We start from the raw sequence: 26,462 nt of genomic DNA, 5'->3' as shown, positions 1-26,462 counted from the left end.
CATTCAACATTAAATCAATAAGAAAGAGCATAGAGAAACATCCACTCACAACAATAACTTTGACCACTAAAACTGTGGCTCAATGCGAAAGGACACACAATCACATCATTTCATAAGAAGATTTCTGAACATTGAACCATTAAATTAGTAAGAAAGGGTACACGTGGGCATCTTTTCAAGAAAACAATTTTGACCATTGAATTGATCATTAAGAATGGACACATAACCACATCCTTAATAATAATTATAGATTTAACCACTAAACCATCAAGTCAATAAGAAATGACGTACAATGGCACATCCATTCATAACAACATCTTTCACCATTGAATCAATAAGAAAGGGCAAACAATTGTGGATCCAATCATAATAACAACTTAGGCCATTGAAGCATTGAATCCGGTAACAAAGAACACACAATCAAATCCTTTCATAAAAAACAATTTAGATCATTGAAGCATTAAACCAATAATAAAAGGACAGTCAATCACATCCTTTAATAACTACAATTTTAATAACCATGACATTGAATCCATAGGAATGTGCAAGACTACAACTTTTTATTGATCAAAATAAAAAATAAAAAGTAGGAAAGTGAACATAGTGGCACAACCTTTCTTAATTTTTTTTTGGTCATTAAAGTTTTGAATCAATATAGAAGGACACAAAATCACATCCTTTCAGAACAACAATATTGACCACTAAATTGCTAATAAAGGGTATTTTCATACCAACAAGTTTGACCATTGAAAAGTTGAATCAATAAGAACACAAAATCCCATCCTAAACCATAACAACAATTTTGATCATTGAACCATCATATCAATAAGAAATGACAAACAATAGCATTCTTTCCTGAGGAAAATTTTGACCATTGATCCATTAAATCAATAAGAAATGATACACAATCACATCCTTTCATAATGATAATTTTAATTAGTGAAACAATATGCAAGGGCACATAATACTATTCTTTCATTACTTGTATTCTTGAAAGAGAGGTCACAAATTCAAATCTCACAAGGGCGTAAGGTATGTACATCTTGTTTGTAGACTCCCCACAAGGATGACATGGTAGTCCCATATCACTATCACCATATGTAGACCTAAAACCAAAAGCTTTGTGTCATAGACTATAAAAGGACCTTTCCTTTCCTAGCAACAATTTTGATTATTGAACCGTTGAATCAATAAGAAAGGATGCATGATTGTATCCTTTCATAAGAAGCTCTCTATCTAATAAATAAATTGCATAAGAAGAAACTAATAAATGCTCATATGGATACTCTTTCATACACTTCAATTTCCATGAGAAATTATAAATAGCATCAAGGAAACACAATTGCATCCTTCCATAACAAATACTTTGATTATGGAAACATTAAACCAATATGAAAGGACACCCAATCACATCTTTTCACAACAACACTCCTGATAATTGATCCATTGAACCAATATGAAAGTACACACAGTATCATTGATTCATATTAACATTTTCGATTATCGAACCATCGAAACAATATGAAAGAACACACAATAGCATTCTTTCATAAGAACAAATTTGAATAAATAAGAAAGACCATCCATATATATAAGTAAGAACCTTTACAATCTAATCATAGATTAGAGTAGGTTACACAAGTAGAAACTATGATTTGTCATGTGAAAGTTCTTTTATATAAATCAATCCCCATAAGTAACAACATTTGACTATATCTAGTCTCAAGGAAATAGAATCACACATTTTCATAACAACAATTTTCATAAGTGACTCATTGAACCAATATGAGAGGATACACAACATTATTTCATAACAACAATTTTTGCCATTGAAGCAAATACGAAAGGATACACAATAGCATTATTTCACAAGTGTTTTGGACATTGAACCAATCTGAAAGGATACACAATAACATTCTTTCACAACAACAACTTTGACCATTGAACCATTGAATCAATATAAAAGGACACACACTAGCATTCTTTCACAACAACAATTTTGACCATTGAACATTTAGCATTGATCATGGAATCAATATAAAAGAACCCACAATAACATTCTTCCATAAAAAGAAAGAAATTTGACCAATGAATTATCAAGAAAAATCACGATATATAAATATGAATAAGAAGCTCTCAAAACTATAAATATGAATAAAAAGCTCTCAAAACTAATGAGATATCAGATTTAACCTAAGTTAAACATGTAATTTATCATGAAACTAACTCTTTTATACACATCAATTCCTACAATCAAGACCATCAATTCCTTAAAAAATTGAAACCAATCCTAAGAAAATGCATTGAATGAACTACCTATAATTTCTATATACTACTCAACCATTACCCAAAATCCAAAACCCACTGCAATGACATGCCCTAGGAAAAATGCATTGAATGAGCTATAATTTCTAACCCTTACGCAATATTCAAAACTCACTGCGATGAAATGCCCTCAGATTCAGCAGAGACCTGATCACTATCCACAACAATGTGCACCTGAATCGATGGCGACGATCCATCCAGCAGAACTCTTCGACAGGTGGGGCACGATGAATGAGAAGTGAGCCATGGATCGAGGCATTCCACATGAAATTGATGGTTGCATTTGGGCAAAACTCTGAGCTTCTCTCCATGGCAGAATTCGGATAAACAGATTGGGCATTCCTTGATGAGTTCATCAACAGGAGCGGATGCTGCGGCGGCGGCGGAGGAGGAGGAGGAAGAAATACTGTAGACTGTGATGGGCAGGCCTCTGATGGCCTTGCTGCTGAGCCCCGTGTTGGCCATGCGGATCGCCGCTTCATTGGCTGAAATCATTCGGCCTCTGCAGGCATTGGCGCACCTTAGAATAGAATTGATCCCCAGAGCGCAGATTAGGGCAAGAAGAAGAGCCGATAGAATCACCACTAAATTTGAATCGAATGCACTGTCGCCCATGTGTATCGGAGCAGGCGGCGGTGGAATGAATGGCCCTGAATATCCCATTTCTGGGATCATGATTTTGCCTCTTGGATTTCAGTGCCTGTATGTGTGTTCTTAGATTCTGAATGAGTTCATCTCTGTAAGAAGAGATTTCATTTGTTTAGGTTATGTCGAAGAGATTTCAGGCTGAGGAGCTGAGATTAAATCTGCTAATTTCTTGGTTTGTGTGGGAGAGATTTCAGTTTCGAGACTTGAAAACAAACCCTAAATCTGTTTATGGGGAAGAGGTTTCTGCCTAGAGATGGAGTCCCTTTCTATCAGGTAACTAGAATTTCTTTATGAATTATATGAACTTACTTTGTCGAGGAAATGAATTTCATCTCTGTAAAGGATTTGAAATTCAAACTCAAGGATTTGTTAGTTGTCCTCGATTCAATCGAACAGCCAAAAATTCTCTGGAGATGATGCATACCACTTCATCGAATCCAAGAATTTCATTCCTGTGAGAAATTTGAATTGAACACAAGAATTTGTTAGTTCATGTGGAAAGGTTTCAGCCTAGAGACTGGTATTTTCTTATTTGGTAGGAAAAAAATCTATGCGGATGATAAGCTCTTCTGTTAGACCGAGAACTTCATCTCTGTAATGACTTTTTGAAATCAAAATCAAGAATTCTACAGAATTGGGTAGAGATTTGGGTTTTTGTTTTTTCTCAGAGGTGATTCGACAATCAAAATCAAGAATTTTGCAGAACTGGGTAGTTTCCTCGGAGGTGGGATTTTGACAATCAAACTATAGAATTCTACAGAATTGGGGTCATATGTGGGATTTGAGCAATCAAAACCAAAATTTTAACAAATTGGGGACAGATTTGTGTAGTTTTCTCAGAGCTGGGATTTGAACAATCAAAATCAAAACAAAAAATTTAACGAATCGCGGGACAGATTTGGGTAGTTTTCTGAGAGGTGGGATCTGACAATCAAAATCAAGGATTTTACACAACTGGGGACAGATTTGGGTAGTTCTACTTCCCTCGGAGGTGGGATTCTGACAATCAAAATCAAGAATTCTACAGAGTTGGGAACAGATCTGAGTTGTTTTCTCAGATATCGGACTTGGCCAAATGGGTAAAGCAGATTGTTGATATCGTAAGCGAGGAGTAATGAATTGGAGTGGTTGCAAAGCAGAGAGTGTAGGGCCTGCGGGCAGAATTTTTAATGATGTCATCATTCTGAATTAGGGCCTCTCTTTCCTTATCAATGCCCAAACCTATTGAGTGTTTATTTGGGCTTCTTCCTGTTGCAGTTGGGGCCAAATGAAAAGATAAGGAGATTCGATCTGCCGCCGTTTGTCCTGAGCGTAAAATAAAGAAAATTTGGCAGTTAATGCCGACAAGCTCACTGTGCATTTGATCCATGAGAGCAGACATTTGGGCATAAATTTTTACCGCCCAACAAATACGACGAACAGAGGATTCCAAAGGCCAAAGTGATTGGAATAGAATTGTACTTTATTAAATCGGCTTTGATGCTTTCTTTGTCCCCTGGATAATCATGGCTTCCTTCATCATCCTTGTTTTTAAAGCTCAGAACTCAGCAGCGTGGATGGATTCGTTGAGAAGCTGGTGATTTTTTTAAATTGGAATTGGTTTGGCAAATCAGTCTAGGTGACACGAGGAAATTCTCAGACAGGAGTTTATTTAGTTTTTCAGGGTTCCATACCAAATCCATGAACCTTTGGGAGGAGAGGGATGAGGTGTATTCATTCTTTAGTCTGTCAATGTGAGCTTTTGAGGGTTTTAAATCAAGTACATGAGCTTTTAGGAGAACGTGGTGTATAAAGAAATATGAGCTTTTTAGGGGTTTGTAGGAAACTTTTGTACTTTGTGAGAGGAGGTGTATTCACTTTTTATTGGAAGTCATAAGTTAAAACGACTTTAGTTAAAGAAAGAGAATGAAATGTCTTCAAACAAGGGAAAGGAATTAGTATTATCTATTTTCTAATTTGAGAATATAGACTTTATATTAAAACTTCTTCATTAAGGAGTTGGGATGAGGGATATCTATTTTTCAAATATAAATACAAGCTTTTATGTTGAAATTTCGTTTGACAAAAGTCGCAGATCAATTGTGTTGAAGTTATATAGTTCACATTTCTACCTCACCTCTTATTTATTACAAACCTTAGTGTATACTATAATTAAGGAATATCCCATCATACCCATCAAGAAAACTTATAAGTTTTAAATTTGATAGGGATGTCAATGAACCCTTAGTCTACCAGTGAAGTTCGAAGGTTCTTGAAGAGCCCACCAAGGGTCAAGTCTTGTTGAGTGAAAGGCTTCAAGATTGAAAAGGGACGAGGTCAGGATTGTGCCCCCACATGAATTTGGCAAAATTGATACCCCTAGTGGTGTTGATCTTACATCAGGGTTCAAACTTTGTTGTGGTGATACAGGGATGAGGTCTCAACAAATTAAAAAATAGCTTAAGTTAAAATATGGTGGTCATGCATGTGCATGGTATGGACTTGAAAGTGAGACCTTTAAAAAGTGGGTTTTATACATACATATATTAAAAACCAATGTGTATCATATGATTAATACAATAAATTATATATTTGAAAACTTAATAAAAGTATATTATTTTTAATTCACTAGACTTTTTAAAGATATAATGTTCACGTGCCTCATTTTTTTGGAAAATAAAAACACTTCCCTAAACTAGACATGATTCAAATCCACCTCTTATTTGTTGGTACTAGATAACATGCTATGCCTATTTAAGTTTATTGGTTTTAGTTAATAGTTGCTTGTCTATTTTTGTGATTTATCTTTTTAATCCTTCAACTTTTATTTTTCTTTATCTTTTGGTCCATTCTATATGTACTCAAGATTATCATGATCATTATATATAATGGTGTTCTATATGGTGTGCTCTGCATAATATATTGGTGCAAGTTGTATTGTAATTTAAATGTGTCATGTTGATGGTTGTTCTCTCTTTATGTTGGTTGGATATCTCATCAAAAGTACATTACATGCATTAGAAGCTTTGTGAGTGTCAAGAGTTTCCTATTATTGTTTGTCATTTTCTTGTGAACTAGTCCACACATTGAATACATTATCACCTTGGTCATATATACTATAGAGCATTATTATATAAAATAAGTCACTAAACTCAATGTTAGCATAACATGTCATCATAATACATCCCTAACCATCTTTTCATCCATACTCACGTTTCATATATCTATCAATTAATTTTTCTACATATTTCCTTTATTTCTTTTCCATAATTTTTTTAAAATCTTCCATGCAACATTTCCTTCACATCTCTTCTTCCAAGAGCTCACTAATGTAGTCTTTGCACGAAACCTCTCAAGTGACACCATTTAATCATCCTTATTTCTAAATTGTTGTTAATTTTCCTACTTGACTTGGGCATGTCATTATTTTCTCCATTTCTAATTTTTTTCCCCCTTAAGCTACTATTTTATTCGAACAATATTTCTCAAAATATTGTCTCAAATAAGAGGAACATATATACACCAATCGATCTCTTGCTCACGTTACGATAGTAACAAAATTTAAAACACAAACTCGTCATGTTGCATTCTCTCCAATGACTCCCAAGACGAGATTAGGAATGGATGCTCCACCAACACAAGCATTTTTGGAGGAAGACTTGTCTAGTTTGCAACAAGATGCTCTGATAATGGGTGCCGCCATCTTTGATCTCCACTCAAATATCTTGACCTCAAAACTCAAGTTTGGGCCTTTTTGTGGGCGTGTTGGGTGCTACTCCACCTCTAGGCGAGTCAGGGGTTATCGTAATGTCCCATTTTTTTGGAGGAGTTAATTATAAAGTTATTAATTAAAAAATATATATATTACAAGGTAACTTTATAAATTAAATAAATTTTTTTTTCTAGAGGTTGCTAGAAGAAGCAGAGAAAAACTAAAAAGGAGGCCAACCTATCAAGGAAAAAAGAATAAATAGGCATTGAGGGCTCATTGCCTATCATCAAGTTTTACTATTGAATTTTTGTCGATGTGTGTTGTGGAGCCTAGGGTTTCTGCAAGTAGTCACAATTGGCCATTGAGAATGAAAACTCTCAATTGGTATGCAATTTTGAGGGTGTGAAAGATCACTTGAATTATTGCAACTGTGGGAAGGATATTTCAGTCCTTTCACTTATGCTTAATTGCTGGTTTGGAGTTTCTAGTGGAGTTGCACTTTCACCATATCATCTTCAGCATTCAGTCTCCACCATTTGATCGATCCAGGTTCTTCATTTCAATCTGTAGTTGCAACAAGTTCTCAATTGTATACAGTCAGTTAGGGTTTCTCTGTAATGTGCTATGTCATAATGTTTTGGTGCTGAAATTTGCCATATCATTTGTAAAAACATTTGGTTAGATCATTGAATGAATACATTGACACTATTATTTCTTTTATTTCAGCAATATATTTTAGCAGTGTATTAAATTTAGGGTTTTGTTTAGTGGCCTATTGGTATGGGTCATTACAGTGGTATCAGAGCAGTTTCCTACCAGCCTGATAGGGTTACCCAGCCACCATTTAATTTAGTTTACAAAAGAACCAACATAACTGAGAATATGGCTGAGAGACATTCTCAAAGCCCATCCAGAAATGTGCGAGATGATGAGACTTTACAGCAATAGGAGAGGCTTCTACAGTCAATAGAGGCAAGTACACAGGCAATGATGGTTATGATGCAACATTTGATTGGGGAAAATAGGAGGAATAATCATAATAATGACCAGGATGACAGGAGCATAGCAGGATCACAACATAGGACACGGTCTGGAACAACTGACAGACCCACACGTCCTACATTCAGAGAAGAAACTCCAGCAAGCACACCTGATGCCATGGTAACAGATATTGTAGATGAACTCCGACAAGCAAGGAATGAGTGGGATTCATTACCATAATATGTACAGGATGGATGGACATTTGACAGGTACCTGAACTATAGAGCTGCTAAGCAGAAGCAAGTAGATAAACACAATGAGTTGCAATAGGTCACCAACAAGTTGGTATTACCCACATTTGATGGCAGTGGAAAAATGACTGCTCGTGCTTGGATTCATAAGGTGGATACTTTCCTATCTTTGAAGACGATGACAGAATTTGAAGCACTCAAGTATGCCACTTTACACTTAGATGGGGTAGCACATGATTGGTGGACACATGGCATGATCACATTGCAACACAATCAGGTAACCACTTATCAAGAGTTTGTGGATAGATTGATAGAAAGGTTTGATAAAAAAAATCCTGAAGTTTATTTCTGGGAGTTAGCTTAGTTAAGACAGTCGAGAGGCTTAGAACAATTTATCAATGACTTCCAGAAGCTTGCAGTGATGGTGCCTGACATTTCAGAAAGGAGGCTAGTCATTTTATTCACAGAGGGATTAACTAAACCACTCAAGGGGTGGGTAAAGGCCTTTGATCCTCCTACATTACAGGAAGCCATGAAGAAAGCCCGTAGTATGGAACTTGCAGCTCTAGCAAACCGATTTAGTTCAAAGAGTTCTTCATCATTTAGAGATAACAAAGGGGAATTCAGCAAGGGTAAAGAGAAGGATAGTGACTCAAAAGACAAGCTAGCTGCACCTTGGGGTAAGGAAACACTTAATGACCTGTGTAGGAAGAAGCTATGCTTCTTTTGCAAAGGTCCCTATGAGTTTGGTCATGATTGTCCTATGAAGCCTAAGGGGAAGGCTAACCGAGTGATGTGGGCTTATTATGAAGGTTCAGATTCAGAGATCTCAGAGCACCATGATGAGGATCCTGATGAGGGAGAGGGTGAACAAGAGGTAGATAGTGCTGAGAAAAAAGAGGCTCCAGAGATATATTTACAGGAGGCACGTCTGTCTAGTATTCAAAGAGAGGGATCTTTCAGATTTTGGGGAGTCTTGGCAGGACAAAAGATTATTACTCTATTGGATATAGGTGCCACACATAATTTTATTGATGCACAATTTGTGGAGAGGCGTGGACTCATTACTGAGGAGTTCAAGGGACTGAGAGTTAAGGTAGTTGATGGATATACTCTTTGTTGTGATAGGATGGTGCGAGATCTACCTTTGTGCCAGAACAACTATGAGTTTAAGGCGGACTATCATGTGGTCAACATGGGTGACATGGACACAGTACTTGGGATGTAATGGCTACGTTCTTTGAAGGAGGTTACCTTGAGATTGGAGGATATGGAGATACGATTCGTGGTGGATGGAAGGACTCATGTGCTGAAGGCTATCTATAATAGTGATGTCAGGACTATCTCATTTAGGCGGTTGGAGAGATTAGCCAAACATAATAATATAGAGTGGGTGGCAATATGTGCTTTGATGCCTACCTAGGAGGGGCAACGTAAGACTAAATATCATCCAGATATTCAGAAATTGAGAATCAAGTATGGGAAGGTATTCAGTGAGATTCCACCAGGCATGCCACCAGACAAAGGTATTGAGCACATTATCTAGTTGGAGGAAGGTGCTAAGCCTATCATGATCACATCATACCGGCACCCAAAATGACTCAAAGATGAGATCGAGAGGACCATCAATGAGTTGCTAGCAATGGGACACATCAGACCAAGTAAGTCACCCTTTGCATCTTCTGTTGTTTTGGTATAAAAAAAAAGATGGTACTCTACGAATGTGTATTGATTATAGGGTGTTGAATAAGAGAACTATAAAGAACAAGTATCCCATCCCATGCATCAATGAGCTAACAGATGAATTGCATGGGGCTTGTTATTTCACAAAAATTGATTTGAGATCAGGCTATCACCAGATCAGAGTTCGAGAGTAGGATATTGAAAAATTTGCTTTTAGATGTCATTACGAGCATTTCGAGTTTGTAGTCATGCCTTTTGGTTTGACTAATGCACCTGCCACTTTTCAGTCCACTATGAACAAGGTCTTCCACCATTAGTTGAGAAAATTTGTGCTAGTGTTCTTTGATGATATTTTGATCTATAGCAGGACATGGCAAGAACATTTAGAGCACTTGGAGACAATATTAAGCATTTTACAGAGCGAGTCCTTGTATGCCAAGGAGTCCAAATGTGATTTGGGGATGACAGAATTGTTGTATCTTGGACACATCATTAGTGCGGAAGGAGTGCGAATGGATCCTGAAAAGATCCGTGCTATTGTTGATTGGCCACCACCAGAGAACCTTACACAGTTAAGAGGGTTCCTTGGTCTATGTGGATTCTATCGCAGGTTTGTTAGTGGCTACTCACGACATGCAACGCCCATGACAGATTTCCTGAAGAAAGGGGCATTTGTGTGGACTCAGGAGGCACAAGAGTGTTTTATGCAGTTCAAGGAAATAATGACTACATGCCCAGTATTAGCATTACCTGATTTCACAAAGCCTTTGAGCTTCAATGTGATGCTTTTGGAGAGGGAGTTGGTGTTGTACTCATGCAGGACAAGCATCCTATAGCTTATGAGAGTAGGAAACTCAGAGAGGCTGAGAGATCATTCAACATATATGATAAGGAGATGTTGGCCATCATGCATGCCTTGGCCAAATTCAAATAGTATCTTGTGGGCAGCAATTTTGTATTAAAACTGATCATAATAGTTTGAAACACTTTTTGGGACAGCGGGACCTGAATGATCAATAGCAAAAGTGGGTGAGTAAGTTACAGGCATGTGATTTTGATATCACACATGTTAAGGGGACACAAAATATTGTTGCAGATGCTTTATCCCGTAGGCCACACCTCACTTCTATGATTTAGATATCAGAGGATTGGTGACACTTGATTGTAGCTGAATATGCCAAAGACACGTGGGCCTCTACTATAGTGGAGGGGACAACAATCGACACCAGATACACTCTCATAGATGATTTGATCATTTATAAGAACAAGATTTACTTAGTCCCAAGATCGAAAGTGAAGCAGTTGATTTTGAGAGCATTCTATAATTCACCTATAGCAGACCATCTTGGGTATTTCAAGACTTATAGGTTAGTGCGGGAACAATTCACTTGGAAGGGACTTAAGGCTGATGTTTTGCAGTATGTGCGTGAGTGTCATGTTTGCCAGCAAAACAAACAAGAGCACACTTATCCAGCAGGGCTCCTACAACCACTTCCTATTCCTGACAGGAAGTGAGAGTGCATCTCTATGGATTTTATTACGGGCTTGCCCAAGGCCTAGGGGCGCGATTATATCTATGTCATGGTGGATAGGCTAACAAAATATGGTCACTTCTTCCCTATCGCTACTACATACTCAGCAACTTAGGTGGCAGAGGTCTTCTTTAGGGAGATTTTTAGATTACACGGTTTGCCTCTGAGCATTGTGAGTGATAGGGACAACCGCTTCATGAGTCACTTTTGGCAGGAGATATTTTGGTTATGTGGCACTGAGCTTACACCTAGTACCAGTTATCACCCATAGACTGATGGTCAAAAAGAGATTGTAAACAAATGGGTGGAAGGGTATTTGAGGAATTATGTGGCAGATCAATAGCGAGCTTGGGTCAGATGGATATATCTCTGTGAGTATTTTTATAATACTACATATCATATGACTATACAAATGACACCCTTCATGGCACTTTGCGGTTATGAGACACCTAGTTTCTTAGATTTGTTGTTGGGAGATAGTTGAGTACCCCGTGCAGGTGAACTATTACAGGAAAGTAAGGATATAGTTTCCACTCTCAGAGACAACATTGCTAGAGCTCAGAACCAGCAAAAACAATATTCAAACAAGAAGAGGATTGAGTGTAGTTTTGAGGTAAATGATATGGTTTACCTCATGTTGCAGCCATATAAGTGGTCCACTCTCAAGAAGAGTGGTGCAGAGAAACTCAAGCCACGCTATTATGGACCATTCAAGATCATCAAACGAGTTGGTGAGGTGGCTTATGAGTTGGAGCTTCCCATAGATAGTAGAGTGCACAATGTGTTTCATGTATCATGCCTCAAAAAGGCGTTTGGTCAGAATGTGATGCCTTCTGCAGTATTACCTCCCTTGGATGATGATGGGAAATTGATTTTAGTGCCAGAATCCATTCTAGACAGTAGAGAGAAGCAGCTTTGTAGGAGAGTAATCAGAGAGTATCTAGTTAAGTGGAAAGATTTACCTATTGAAGATGCTACTTGGGAGGGAGAAGTGATTTTGCATCATCCAGCATTAAGATTGCTTGAGGCCAAGCAATTTTAGGAGGGGCAGACCTATAATGTCCCATTTTTTTGGAGGAGTTAATTATAAAGTTATCGGAGAAGTGATTTTGCATCATCCAGCATTAAGATTGCTTGAGGCCAAGCAATTTTAGGAGGGGCAGACCTGTAATGTCCCATTTTTTTGGAGGAGTTAATTATAAAGTTATCAATTAAAAAAAAAAATATTACAAGGTAACTTTATAAATTAAATTAAAAAAATCTTCTAGAGGTTGCTGGAAGAAGTGGAGAAAAATTAAAAAGGAGGCCGACCTATCAAGGAAAAAAGAATAAATAGGCATTGAGGGCTCATTGCCTATGATCAAGTTTTATTATTGAATTTTTGCTGATGTGCGTTGTGGAGCCTAGGGTTTCTGCAAGTAGTCACAATTGGCCATTGAGAACGAAAACTCTCAATTGGTATGCAATTTTGAGGGTGTGAAAGATCACCTGAATTATTGCAACTGTGGGAAGGATATTTCAGTCCTTTCACTTGTGCTTAATTGTTGGTTTGGAGTTTCCAGTGGAGTTGCACTTTCACCATATCATCTTCAGTATTTAGTCTCCACCATTTGATCAATCCAGGTTCTTCATTTCAATCTGTAGTTGTAACAAGTTCTCAATTGTATACAACCAGTTAGGATTTCTCTGTAATGTGCTATGTCATAATGTTTTGGTGCTGAAATTTTCCATATCATTTGTACAAATATTTGGTTTTCATTGAATGAATACATTGGCACTATTATTTCTTTTATTTCAGCAATATATTTTAGTAGTGTATTAAATTTAGGGTTTTGTTTAGTGGCCTATTGGTACGGGTCATTACAGTTATTATTCCAAGTATTGATGGTGAAAGGGTTTATGCTAAATTGGTGCTCACTATGAACTCTTCTAAGAGACTTGGTACTAGATATGTCGAGATGGTGAATGGAAGGGTTCACCCAAAGCTTCCCTTTGTTATTGCTAGATGAAGCTTTTCTCATGTAGCTAGAAAATCAACTTCTATTGTTGTTCTCTTGAAAGAGAAATATTAGCCCCTTGCCTATGTTGAGAAATCTACTATGGTGGTGTGAGGTGTGAATAATGTGGATTTCTACCAACACTATGTGTTGGTTTGTGGATTCAGTTATTTCTAGCCTTCTCTTCTAGGTCTTCATTATTGGGTAATAGATTCTCAAAGCTCCATAGTCTTAGGTAATATTGAGATTATCCTCCATGCAAAGGAATTTTAATTATTGCTTTCTCCTCTTTTGAAGATTGAGATTCAATGTTGAGAAAGTTGTGAGTTTAGGGGACTAACTCTTGGCTAAACCATGGATCATCAATTTTTTTAGTGGTGAATATTTGCTAATTGGTGAATTCCACATGTTGGCAAACTGAGATTTGGTGAATAAATTATACAAATCAAATGGGGATGTGTCATCTGAATTTAATAAAAAATGGGTTGCATGCCCATGCCCATCACCCATTGATATATGCATTTTTCTCCATTTTTTGCACGATATAGCCAATCAAATTTATTTTTTGGACACAAAAAATTGAAAACATTCGACTACAATTTCCAAATGGAAATTTTGGATGGCCTAAATTCACCCATGGTTTTATAAATATTCATTTAGACGATGCGCCAAATTCACCTAACATTTTGAGAATGTGTGTCACAAACCAATGTCATTTTCACCAATTCTATTACTCATAACAATGCATTGGACATACCGTAATCACCTAAAAATTGACAAAAAACAAGTTATTATGTAGGCTTCACCAAATATTTATATACCCTATAAGCTCCCCTTCAAATTTAGCAAAAATGATTGGTATAAACACATTTATAGATCAATGTTATTTTACACAATCTAGTTTGGTTGGTTCTATCTCTCAATTCTATTGATAGCAAAGTCTCAAACTGCTGAGTGCATCAATGATTGTAATTGACATGAAGGTGAGTGATTAATTTTTAAAGTGTATTGTGTTATAATATTATTTTGAAGTCACCAAAGGTTGCACCTCTATTTATTTACAATTTTGAGTTTATTCTTATTTAGTGGCTACAAGTAAAAGTGGTTAGTGGTCATCTACGAGACCTCCAACATGATGCCCTTTATATTTATAATTATAGGTCGTACGGTCAATCAATAATATTTAGATAAATATATGTTATTGTATTTGTCATTTCTTCAAAAAGTTAATATTTTTTCTGTAACCTTTATTTCATTGGAGACATTGAACATGAATAAGGGTAAGAAACCTACATGTGGGAAAGCCAAGAAAAGCCAACAAAGTGCAAAACCTTATCATCATACTTTGCTGGTGGAAAATTTTGTGGATTATCATCATGAATACATTTACAAGATTCCTAACCTTCAAGTATTAGCAAACCACATATTGAAGAAGTTGGTGAACCTAATATCTCTGATCATGATGAACTTGAAGGAGATTTTCATGTAAATACCCAAAGTAGGAAAAATGATATAATTAACTTGGATGAGAATGGAAGAGATGATGATGATGCACAACCATAGAAGGAGAAAAGGAAACACAAATTAAAAAATGATACAAAAACAAAAAAAGATCGGAAGTGGGATGTATCAATAAGAAATTTTCAAATAGAATGAGCCTCAAATTATTGATTCATTGACCCTATGGACAATTCAATTCAAGATGAGTCTCTAGTAGAATAAAAATGTAAGATATGCACAAGGATAAATAAAAAGGAAAAAAAGTGCATTTAAAAATTGACACCATAGAGAAGCATATGGGTAAGGTTTACAAGAAGAAAATCATAGATGAAGTTGACCAATCAATGATAAGATTGGAAACCAAGCAGAAATCTCAACATGTTAGGAATGCATAATTATTTGAATTTCAGGAGAAAATATAGACAAATCTTGTTGAAGTAAAAGGATCAATTGAAGTTTTTATTGGAAAAGAAAAGGAAGTAGAACAAATGGGAAAAGATCTTCAATTTAGTGTTATCTTTTATATTTTGAGCAAATGGTGTGCTATGATAGACTACCCATCATTGAGTTCTTTATTACACTTTATGATATTATTTTAGTGTCCTAACAATCACTAGTTGCTAAACAATGAATGAGAATGAGAAAGTTTTCTTGTTGAGGTTGAAAAAGAAGATGTAAGGGAAAAAAATAAAGACAAACTTTCTTGCATTGTCTTTAGATGAAGTTACAACAATAGATAATACTTCTTGGGTATGCATGCATGTTCATACTGTACAAAATTGTGTTTGTCAACCTCATCTACTATTTGTTGTTAAAATGAAGATAATGCAACAATAGAAAATATAATGGAACTAGTAAAGAGTTCTCTAATTGAATATGAAGGTATAAATGACATAAAATTTTCCAAAAAATTGGTGTGTGTTAGAGAAGATGGAGCTTGAGTAATGCAAGGCCACATGAATGGTATTTGCACAAAGATATAGTTTTTTTGTGTAATGTCCCTCTTTTGGGGTCAGTCATGATTGATACTTATTTAGTGAATCGTAATGTATATAAGTCTTAAGAATATGTACATAATAATAATTCCAATTATCCAATCATATTAATATTTGGTTTATGGATGGATGGTATAGATGTTATCCAAGTTGCCTAAACACCATAGATTCCCTCAAGTTTATAGGTCCAAGTCTGTATCATAAAAGGCCTATGAAACACTGACCACTATATTACAATAATGAGATTGTAATATCAATTGTAATATATATATATATATATATATATATAAGATTCTTGATTTCCTCCTCCTTTTGAAGAAAGCCCATTTTATTTATACTCTCCTTTATAATCATAATTCATTCAAAAAGTCACATCCTTTCATCTTTGTTGTCTTTTTAAAAATTTACTTCCTTATTTTCTTCACATTCTTTTCCTCTTATGTTAATCCTTCTTAAACTCCTTTCTTTCCCCCTTCTCCCCTTTTCTCTCAAATGAACTCTCATCCCTTTTATATCTCAATTTCAAGGAGTCACATCTCTTTATTACAAATTTCTTGCATTTCCATTAGATTTAGTTAGTTTATATTATTCTATAGTATATTATTTATATACTTATTTATTTTGTGTTTATTATCATTTATTATCCGTAAGTAATTAGATAATTTCTTCCATTGATTTGAAATATGTATATCTTTTAGTCCAAATTCTTAGGTTGTTCTCGTGGAAATGATTGAACCTCTTCGAATCTTCATTTTCTTTTCAAATTATTATTTCATAAGATTTTTTTTTCTCTATATTCTCTTTTACCCTATTGGATGACAAGATCATGTTGTAATATCAGTGTAATATCTCTCTTTAGGGGTATGTCATGATTGATACTTATTTAGTCAATCGTATTTTATATAAGTCTTAAGAATATGTCCATAATAATAATCCTAATTATTTAATCATATTATTATTTGATTTATGGATGGATAGTATAGTCGTTATGCAAGTTGTCTAGACACTACTTATGGGCTCCCTCACAATTTAAAGGTCCAAGTCTGCATCCTAAAGGATTATGGATTGATGACCCCTACCCTGACCCCTACCCTCTATTGGGATATGATCAATTATCTTGGATTTATACATGCCCCTCCTTGGTTAAACCATACTCCTAGAGTTATCTTTAGTGCATATGTCCAACCTTATTAGTTATTCCATCTCATGACAGAAGCAGTAGGTGCTAACCAAGTTGCCTAGATACCACTATCCATGGATTCAATAAAATGTTACAAGTCCAAGACCATATCACAAAGGCCTATGGAATGCTGACCCCTACCCTATCTTGGGACAAAGATCTATTGCTTGAAATTTACACAAGTCACTCCTCTGCAACACTTTAGTCTTCCCTTCTTAGCCAAATAGTAATAGGATATATATATATATATATATATATATATATATATATATATATATATATATATATATATATATATATATATATATATATATATATATATATATATCATTTTCTATTATAATTTATATTACAATTGTATTATTGTAATTGATATTAATAGTATAATATTTATACTTAACAATAAATGATAAATATGTATATCATATAGATATAATATATCTTAGAATCATAAGATTCTTCATTTCCTCTTTATTTTGAAGAAAGCCAATTGTATTTATAATCACAATCCATTCAAAAAGTCACAACCCTTCATAATTACAGTGCATGCAAAAAGTCACAATCCTTCATAATTACAACCCTATCAAAAAGTTTCATCCTTTCATCATTATTGTTTTCTAAAAAAATCACTTATTTTCTTCACATTCTTTTCCTCTTATGTTAATCCTTCTTTAACTCCTATGTTTTCCCCTTCCCCCTTTTTTCTTTCAAATGAACCCTCTTCCCTATTATATCTTAATTTGAAGTAGTCAGATCTCTTTATTACATATTTCTTGACTTTTCATTAGGCTTAGTTAATTTGCATTATTCTATATTTGTATATTTATTTTATATTTATTATTAAATCCTATTTAGAAAGCTAAAACACCTACAATATTCTTTCTTGAATTTTATTTTATTTAATTTCTCAATTATTATAATTTTATAATTTTAAATATTATTTATTGATAATAGATTATATATGTTACTATTCATATTATAATAATATGTGATTTTATTATTATTTGTTTAGTAATATTGCATTATCTAACTATTATGAAAATTTTATCTTAAAATGGGGACATGACATTTTGTGCACCTTAAGTTACTGGCATTCAATGCATGACTCCCATAATGAATCTAGCTTTTAGAATTGTCAACAAAATTTCTAAGTGAAAAAAATGAAGCTTTAATCAAAGAGATCTACTACCCTTCTATCGAAGTTTGAAGCAATTCAAAGAATTTCAACACTTTGCCAAAGGACTAATTGATGAGATGCAACAAATGGATATATTTGTAAAGAGTATTAAAAAAAACTTGATGTGCAAATCCATCCAAAGATATCCATTTGGTTAAGTTGTGAAGATGCAGGCATACCAAAATTTCCATGAAGATTAGATAAAGATTCCCTCTAGTCAAACTACTTGATTCCATGTCTATTGTGTTTCCTTATTATTAGAGTCTCAACAATCCGAAAGATTTTAAAAATAAGCTACTAACTTTGATAGATCATTATTGCAAAACCAAAGGACTCAATAGAGTAGCTCAAAATAAATTTTTATAAGAATCTCATTTGAGAGAGAAATCATGTCATTTTGCAAATACAATGAAGGAACAATATGAACTTATGTGAAGCCCCAAAGACGAAGGACTGAAAACCAAGCTTTAGAAAAATTCTCAAAGTAATGAGTTGATGGATTTAATATCAGAATATTTTAAACTTGTTGATTTATGTCTAATGTGATGCTTATACCTAGTTTACTTTTTATGTTTTATTGCCAAATTCTTTTAGGCTAGCTTTATGGTTATGTTTGATGATTAGCGATACTTGTTTACTTGACTTGTTTTGGATGTTATTTCATACTCAGTTGATATATTTGATGGACTACTTGATACTTAGTTATTTCATGTGTTCATGATTAATTTGATGATGATATACATATGATCATATAGTGATTTCAATTATTTCATGATGATAGATGGATGGTTTAAATACAATTTCTATGGGTACTTACACCATACTTGCATGTGCATGGTGTACTTGTATGTTTTACTTTATGTTTGACATTTTTGACGTGGTTCAAGGAGGGGGTCGTAGTCACCTGCTAGTCAGAATCTACATGATGCACCACTCCCCACCATTGCCTATTTAGTTTAGATTTATATGTGTATGTATATGCTCAAATTTTATGCAAATTGCAGGTACTTGGCATTGCCTTCCCTGAAGTGTCAAGATGAGTGTGCCCTATCGCAATATCTCAATGGTAAAGAGGGGAGATAATTCTAGAGTCCAAATCCTAACCCTGAACCAATTGTCCTAGAAAGTAGGAAAAGTATCTGAGTTATTTACCTTTCTGAATTCATCAAGTGACGTGAATTCAAGATTTTGACCCCTTAGTTTGATTTAGTACTTTGTCTTTATGATGAGTTTTCTGATTTAGATTTGTGGGCTTGTTGTGATTTTTAGTTATAATTAAATCAAATAGAGATATTATTAAATGGTTTAATTTAACAAAGATTTTATAAAGAAAAATCAATATTTAATTATATTTAATTAATTGAAAAAATAGTTAAATAAAAGAATTAAATTTAAAAAAATTAATTAAAGTTCTAATTTTGGTGTAATTATATTTATTTAATTTAATAATTATTTATTTAGGAGTTTCATTTTAATAATAAACTCTAAATAATATTATTAGTTAAATTAATAAATATATTATTAAAGATATCTTGTGATTTAATAGAAGAGAGAGAATAAATTTAATAAAGTTTATTTTAATTAAAATGTAAAAGTTGCACATGAAATTAAAATAAAATAAAATAATAAAGAAAAAGGTTTCGCATGATTGCAAAACCAAAACCCTAAAGGGAGAGGGCTCTTTATTAAGAAAGGAGAACTCATTTCTCCACATACAGGTTTGGAGGAGCCAATTTTTGAGAAAGAGGGTTTTTGAAAGGATGAGAATTTCTTGCAAGCTTTGACCATTCAATCGTTTAGCATCTGATCAAGTAGGATCTTGTTGATTTTTGCATAGTAATTTCCTCTTTGAAATCTCTCTGTCTTCTCCATGTTTGAAGGGATCTATTTTTAGAACTTAATTCTAGTTGAAACCCTTGTTTTGAAATTTACCGTTCTTTGAAAACATCTATGAAAGAATTTGAGGATCGAAGCCCTTGTTTGATAAATTTTGGGATTCATAATTTGACTGTTTGGATTCAAGATGGAGTTTGGGGAAGAATACCGGATATTATTTTTTTTACAAATTTGATAGTTCTATTGGTTTTCCTGTTTTTGACTGTTTGGATTCAAGATGGAGTTTGGGGAAGAATACCGGATATTAATTTTTTTACAAATTTGATAGTTCTATTGGTTTTCCTATTAGATATATATATATATATATAACTACCACAGTAATTAGTAATTACTATGATAATTATATTATCATATAAAATAAATGGTGATTTAAATTTGTTTGGGGCTTTGTTTTAATTTGTTTTTTTATTAAATAAATTTAAACTTTTTTATATAATAAAGTGTGGTTTAAAGGCGAGGTAGGGCCACCAACTCCCCACCCACCCACGTTTGCTCTCTGCAAGTCACACGGTGACCTACTACTGCACAATATTGTGCCGGCATGTGGGCCTTAAACACTTCAAAAGAAAATAATTTCATTTTTTTGATTTTTTTATATTATTAAATTTAAATTTAATATATATTTTAAAAATATATATTTTAAATTAATAATTAATGTTATTATTAATTTTAGTAATTATAAATTATTAATAAATTAAATAATAATAATTGTTAATAATTGAATAGTTATTATTATTATTATTTAATAATATTTATTAAAATAATTGATTATATAGTTTTAGTAAATGTGCAATATAAATCAATTTTAATTAGAAGAAATTATTTTAATGAAATTTGGATTTTATTTATGATAATTCATTTTTATATATAGAATATGGGTTTTATATTTAAATGATCTTGAATGATTTGTTGAGTGTTGAGGTTCTTGTGGACTCCAAAACCTTAGCAAATCTAATACTTGAAAAATGAAAACTAGAACTCTGTTTTAAATCAAAATCTTATGTTTTCAAAACCAAACAAAATTATGAAACTACACTTGCTATGATGCACGTTTTACTTTTTGTTGGGTTTGGGGTTGACTTAGTATGTTTACCAGAGGCTTGGGAGTTTTTTTTTTTTTTTTTTTCTGTGATGATGTTATGGTTGTTATTTGGTCACGATCTTTTATACTTGACCATGGTGATGTATTTACATATTTCTATGATGAGTTTTAATCAGATGTTTGTTAGTGCTTTCCAGTTACTTGTATAAAACCGAGGTGAATGGTGTGATTTTCCTGGTGTAACCTTTGAGTTTTCGATCAGTTATCTTCTAATGCTTTCTAGTTTCTTGTATAGAACTGAGGTGATTTTTGTGGCTTTCTTGTTGTAACCTTTGAGTTTTCTTTCAGTTATCTTTTGGTGCTTTCTATTTGCTTGTATAGGACTGAGGTGATTATTGTGATTTATTTTTAGGCACTTTCGAGTTGCTCATATAGGATTGAGGTAAAAATTGTGATTTTATGAGTTGTACTTTTCATGAGCTTAGGGTAGGTAATCTATGTATATGTTGGGAAGTGGCTTGTAAAGGAGGTCGGAGTCCTAAAGAGGTTGCCTAGGTAACCCATTGTAAGTTATTTTAATAAGTGATAAAATTTCATTAAATGGGTTTAAAATAAATTAATAAGAGTCTGTGTTTTTTCCTCTCCCATGCCTCAAGTGCTATTATAGGCTAGAATGGGAGTAGAGAGGATGCTTGGTTGCGACCTTGCTTCATTAGTATGCTTTATCTATATGAATGGATATTGATGCCGCATAGAGACACTAAGGGGCCAGAGTCCAAAGAGGCTACTAGGGTAACCTTAGTGTTGGCTCATGTGATGCCACTTGGCCACTTGTATAGTAGATTTCCTATGTGTCTTTGTTGCCTCTGGGTGTAGATGTTATTTGTGTCTTGGTAACCTTTGAGATAGATTACTATCAGGTGTTTCCTTGACCTAGATGTTGGTTATGACTTGTAGATTGATATCTATATGGGACTTGAGATTATCTCCTCAACATGGTGGGAGTGGGCCATTTAGATTCCATGAGGTTGGGTGGTAGTGTATCTTATACCATTGAGATCTGACATCTAGATGTCATTGCTGGATGCACTTGTGTAGTTGTTCCTTTCATTTTGATCTTGTATTTCTGTTGGATGGTTATATTCTATTATACTGTTCTTGATTATTAGAGATCTTATGAGATAATGTATTTTATTCGTGATGTATGTTCTTTGAGCTTTTCATACCCTATGACTTGTACAACCTATAATTATGCATTCTGGTTATGCCACATGGCATCTTATGTAATTGTATATTATTTAATTGAATTTGTACTTGTGGTTATTCTATGATGTGGATTTTTTGTGTATTAGATTTAGTATTAATACAAATTATACATGTGATTCAACATCATGGGACCCTTAAGAGATGTAATCTATTTATAGATTATTTTCATGTATGTGAGTTATTTCTTCCTCTATGTTATCTCTTGTTTTATAATCTTTATTATCTTTCAAAAAAAATGTTTGGAAAACTTAGTGAAACCTTAGGTTAATTTCTTTTGGGTTCCTTGGTGGGGCATTGCATCTAACCATGCTATTGGGGGCAATGGATGATGAGAGAGTTTAAGTGTTTAGGGTTCTTAAAGTCAAAGATAAGAAATAAACTAGACAAGAATTAGAAAAATTACTTGAGGCTTTATACATTCAGGTATGATGTCCATAATTTTTTTATGATAGGGCACTAAATGTGTGGAGGAAGAAATGCAAAAGAAGTGGCTTGGGAAAATTTTAAACCAAAGTGAGAGTGCTAGAAACAATGATATTAGTAACTCAAGCATTGGTACCTATAGTATTGAACTTGAGATGTCGTTGAGTGGAAGTATTTAGAGTAAAGAAAACATAGTGAATAATGAAAAAGCTCTAAAATTGATAGTGAGGAATTAGGATGATGACATGTCATGTCAAATCTAACAATTGTAGAAGCAGAAGGTCCTAGGTATTTATTAAACTTATTACCATAGCCTACTATTTAGATTTTGGACTATAGTCTTTGTATCTTGTTATCTACCATGCATAATAATTTATAACATATTCCAATATCAAAAGCATGTATCACTACAACATTTGGGGTCAAATTGCGATGACAATTTGCGAAGATTGTGTAATTTGTGGTAATTTTCATGTTTTTTTTTGCAATTATCCCCGACATTGTTGTAATAACAATATTGACATCATAATTGCGACACCCATGTGAGAATAATAATAATTAAAAAATATGACATAAATCATTCCCCATTTGTTTTGATTGTGGAGAGCTGCACACGAAAGAGGGTTGAGAGTTCTAAACATTTTCGTGCCCTTGTGGTTGGTATATTTCGTTCCTGTGATCTCTATATTTTGTAGTCATGCCCTTGCTCTATGATTTTGTTGCCATGCCCTTGTGATCCCTGCATTTTGTTTTCATGTCCTTGCTCTGCGATTTTGTTGCCATGTCGTGCCCTTGTGATCTTTGTTCCTTCTCTTTCTAAATCTTCTCCTTCTCCTTTACTCTTGTGCCTTAATTTTGATTACCAAACTTCTGAATATCTACCTCTACCATATCTAAAATCAACTTCACATTGTATTGTAACTTTGGCATAGGTGTTTGATCATCGATAGCTTTCATTTCAACATTCAAGTTTTTAAGATTAGTCAACACCCTCACTTGTGGACCTCTCATGTCAAGCACTTTCTATACCATTTCAACACCATGTTCTTGCTTCTAAGCTAACAACTCTTCAAGTGCATTGTTATTTTCATGTATGTATGTATATATGTATGTACGTATATATGCATGCTTATATATATGTATGTATATACATATATACAAACATACGTATATGTATATATATGTATATATATACATACACACACATACATGTGTGTCTATGTATATATGTATGTATATATAGAGAGAGAGATCTTGTGCATTGTGGATTAGGATTATAAAAAGAAAAGAAAAGAAAAACCAACATAAATCATTCCCCATTTTTTTTGATTTATTGTGGAGAGCTCCAAATGAGGGTGGAGAGCTCTAAATGTTGGTGGAGATTAGTGGAGATCTAGGACTTTGTTGTCATTCCTTTGTGATCACTGCATTTCATTGTCGTGTCATGCCCTTGTGATCTTTGTGGCCTTGCTCTATGATTTTCTTCAAGGGGAGAAGATGTACCTATGTAAATGTTCTTTTTTTTCCCCTTCTAAACATGTATCTCTTGTTCATATATAATAGCTTTGGTCAGATTCAAGGATAACTAATTATGATGATTGTATGCATATGTGCATGTATGTATGTATATCAGTTCATTATCTGAACTAATTTACATGCATACATACACACTTGCATAGTACTTGTGCTAAATTAAAGTAATCATTCATGTCTTGAATTCACACAAGCAATTATCCTTGCATTCAATCGAAACTTCCATACTAAACTAAGTATGCATAAACCTATACTTACAAATTACATTATCTCTTGGTGATTGAGTAAAGATCTTGTGCATAATATCATCCAAGTAGTGATTAGATGTATTCACATTAAGTCATAATAGGATGGAGTAGATGATCCATTTATGTTACTTCATACTTGTTTTATTGAACATTTTGTTTAACATAATTAGTAATACTAGAAATATATAGCTACAACTAGTACTCGTGTTTATTTCATTTAATCATATACATTTAAGACTATTATTTTTCTTAAAAATCAGACTATATATTTTTAATAGGCCATATGGAGGACTGTGTAAGATAAAAGACCATATGTAGGTTAGTAAGTAATGCCTATGTAATTCATGTCTATATTTGACTGTATGCACATTAGAGAACAAGGGCTGCATGCAGCTCTAGTCCCTACCTATGGTGGGGTAGAGGGAAGGTGTGTATGGATAGATTTGGGAAATTAAAGATGACAATAATGTCCAAAGGAAGGAAATGATAAAGGGTGATATCTAGAAACAAATGCAAGAAATTCTAATCAATCACTACTCATATCTTTGAAAAATAAAAATGCAATTAACAATAGACCTGAATTTTACTAACATAGAATGTGCTCCATGTAAAAGGCTTTTACAGATGGCATATAGTTTCTCACTCAAGGATGAATACTTTCTCCAGTGGTAGAAGCAACTTCTGTAACTAGGGTTTTTTTCATGAAAAGTGTATGAGACACATGAATAGCTTTGGCCTATGATCATTAGATATGAATCCATATAAGTTCTCTACAAAATAACATCACAATAATTTAATTCAAATCTCATCTCAGGATTTTATCTTCTAAGAAAATAGGGATTCTCAGTGAGTGAGGATATTATAATTTTGATAGTGGAGATATTAGTTGGTCTTCAAGAATGACACACAAGCCATAAATATATCTCTATGGCTCCATTATAGTGTCATCTCACTGGTAAAGTAGTATTAATTCCAAATAGTCCAAGAGTTTGAATATCTCTCATGGTATGAGCTTTCTATATGAGTTTAATTTATTATTTGGATAGATCTCTGAAATTGCTATGGAGTTTGATAAAATGATAATGATGGATAGAGTGTGGTAATTGAAAGGCCAGATTTGGATTACTCAATTGCTCAATTTCTTGAGTTCATCTATGACATAATTATGATTATGTATAAGAGGATTATATGTTTCTTAATTGTTGGCAATATCTATGTTCATTCTAAATATGAACTCTTGCTTGTTTTTAGCACATTCTTTGACAACAAGTTACCTTTCAATTGTTGTCAAGGCCTAAGTTTTGGAATCAATGTAAGTTAATTTGCATGGTAGTATAATTTCTTGAATTTATTGATATAGTGCTAAGTGGAATCCGAAAAAAATGTATTTCAATTCTTTGTTGGGGACATAATTGTATTTTATTCCTTAAATTTGGATGCAGTAATAAGGGTTTTAGCTCAGGCTGTGGGAGAGCATTTGAGTTGTGAACATAAAATTGGGAACATTTGAGCTAGAAACAACAACTAATCTTTTGTAAGTCTCTCTCCTCTAAAGACCCAATACATGGAGCCATTATTATCATGAGTAGACTCACTCTCCTCAGACGAATTCAATTGAGAATATTCATACCAAACTAACTTATAGATTATATTATCTCTTAGTGATTGAGTAAAGACCAAATATAGTTTTCCAAGGTGATAAAATTGCATATGAAGATGTATCTATGTATGTATGTGTATATGTATGTATGTATATATGTATGCATATATGTAAGTACGTATATGTATGTATGTATGTATGTACATATATATACATATATACATAAATATACATATGTATATTTATTTATATAGAGATCTTATGGATTGTGGAGATCGGTGGAGATCTAGAATTTTGTTGTCGTGCCCTTGTGATCCCTGCATTTCATTTCAGTGCCCTTGTGATCTTTACATCTCATTGCCTTGCCTTTGTGAGCTCTTTATATGTATGTATGTATGTATATATATACATATGTATATGTATATATGTGTATATATACATACACACACATATGTGTGTCTATGTATGTATGTATGCATATAAATAGAGAGATC

The 26,462-nt window shown here is 33.6% G+C and overlaps 1 pseudogene across 1 annotated transcript; it reads right to left on the bottom strand.

Moving 5' to 3' along the window:
* Positions 1-2,093: 2,093 nt before the first annotated feature.
* On the bottom strand, positions 2,094-4,920 carry LOC149541853 (RING-H2 finger protein ATL78 pseudogene; annotated as a pseudogene). Its single transcript, XR_016355385.1, has one exon. The product of XR_016355385.1 is annotated as an RING-H2 finger protein ATL78 pseudogene (transcript).
* Between the last annotated feature and the right edge of the window lie 21,542 nt (positions 4,921-26,462).

The sequence above is a fragment of the Cupressus sempervirens genome, chromosome 8 (genome assembly GCF_028749045.1).
Source record: "Cupressus sempervirens isolate cs-2001-9-10 chromosome 8, ASM2874904v1, whole genome shotgun sequence".
NCBI lineage: Eukaryota > Viridiplantae > Streptophyta > Pinopsida > Cupressales > Cupressaceae > Cupressus > Cupressus sempervirens.
Note: the sequence above shows the minus strand (reverse complement) of the source record. Positions and strands in the feature narration are given on the sequence as shown.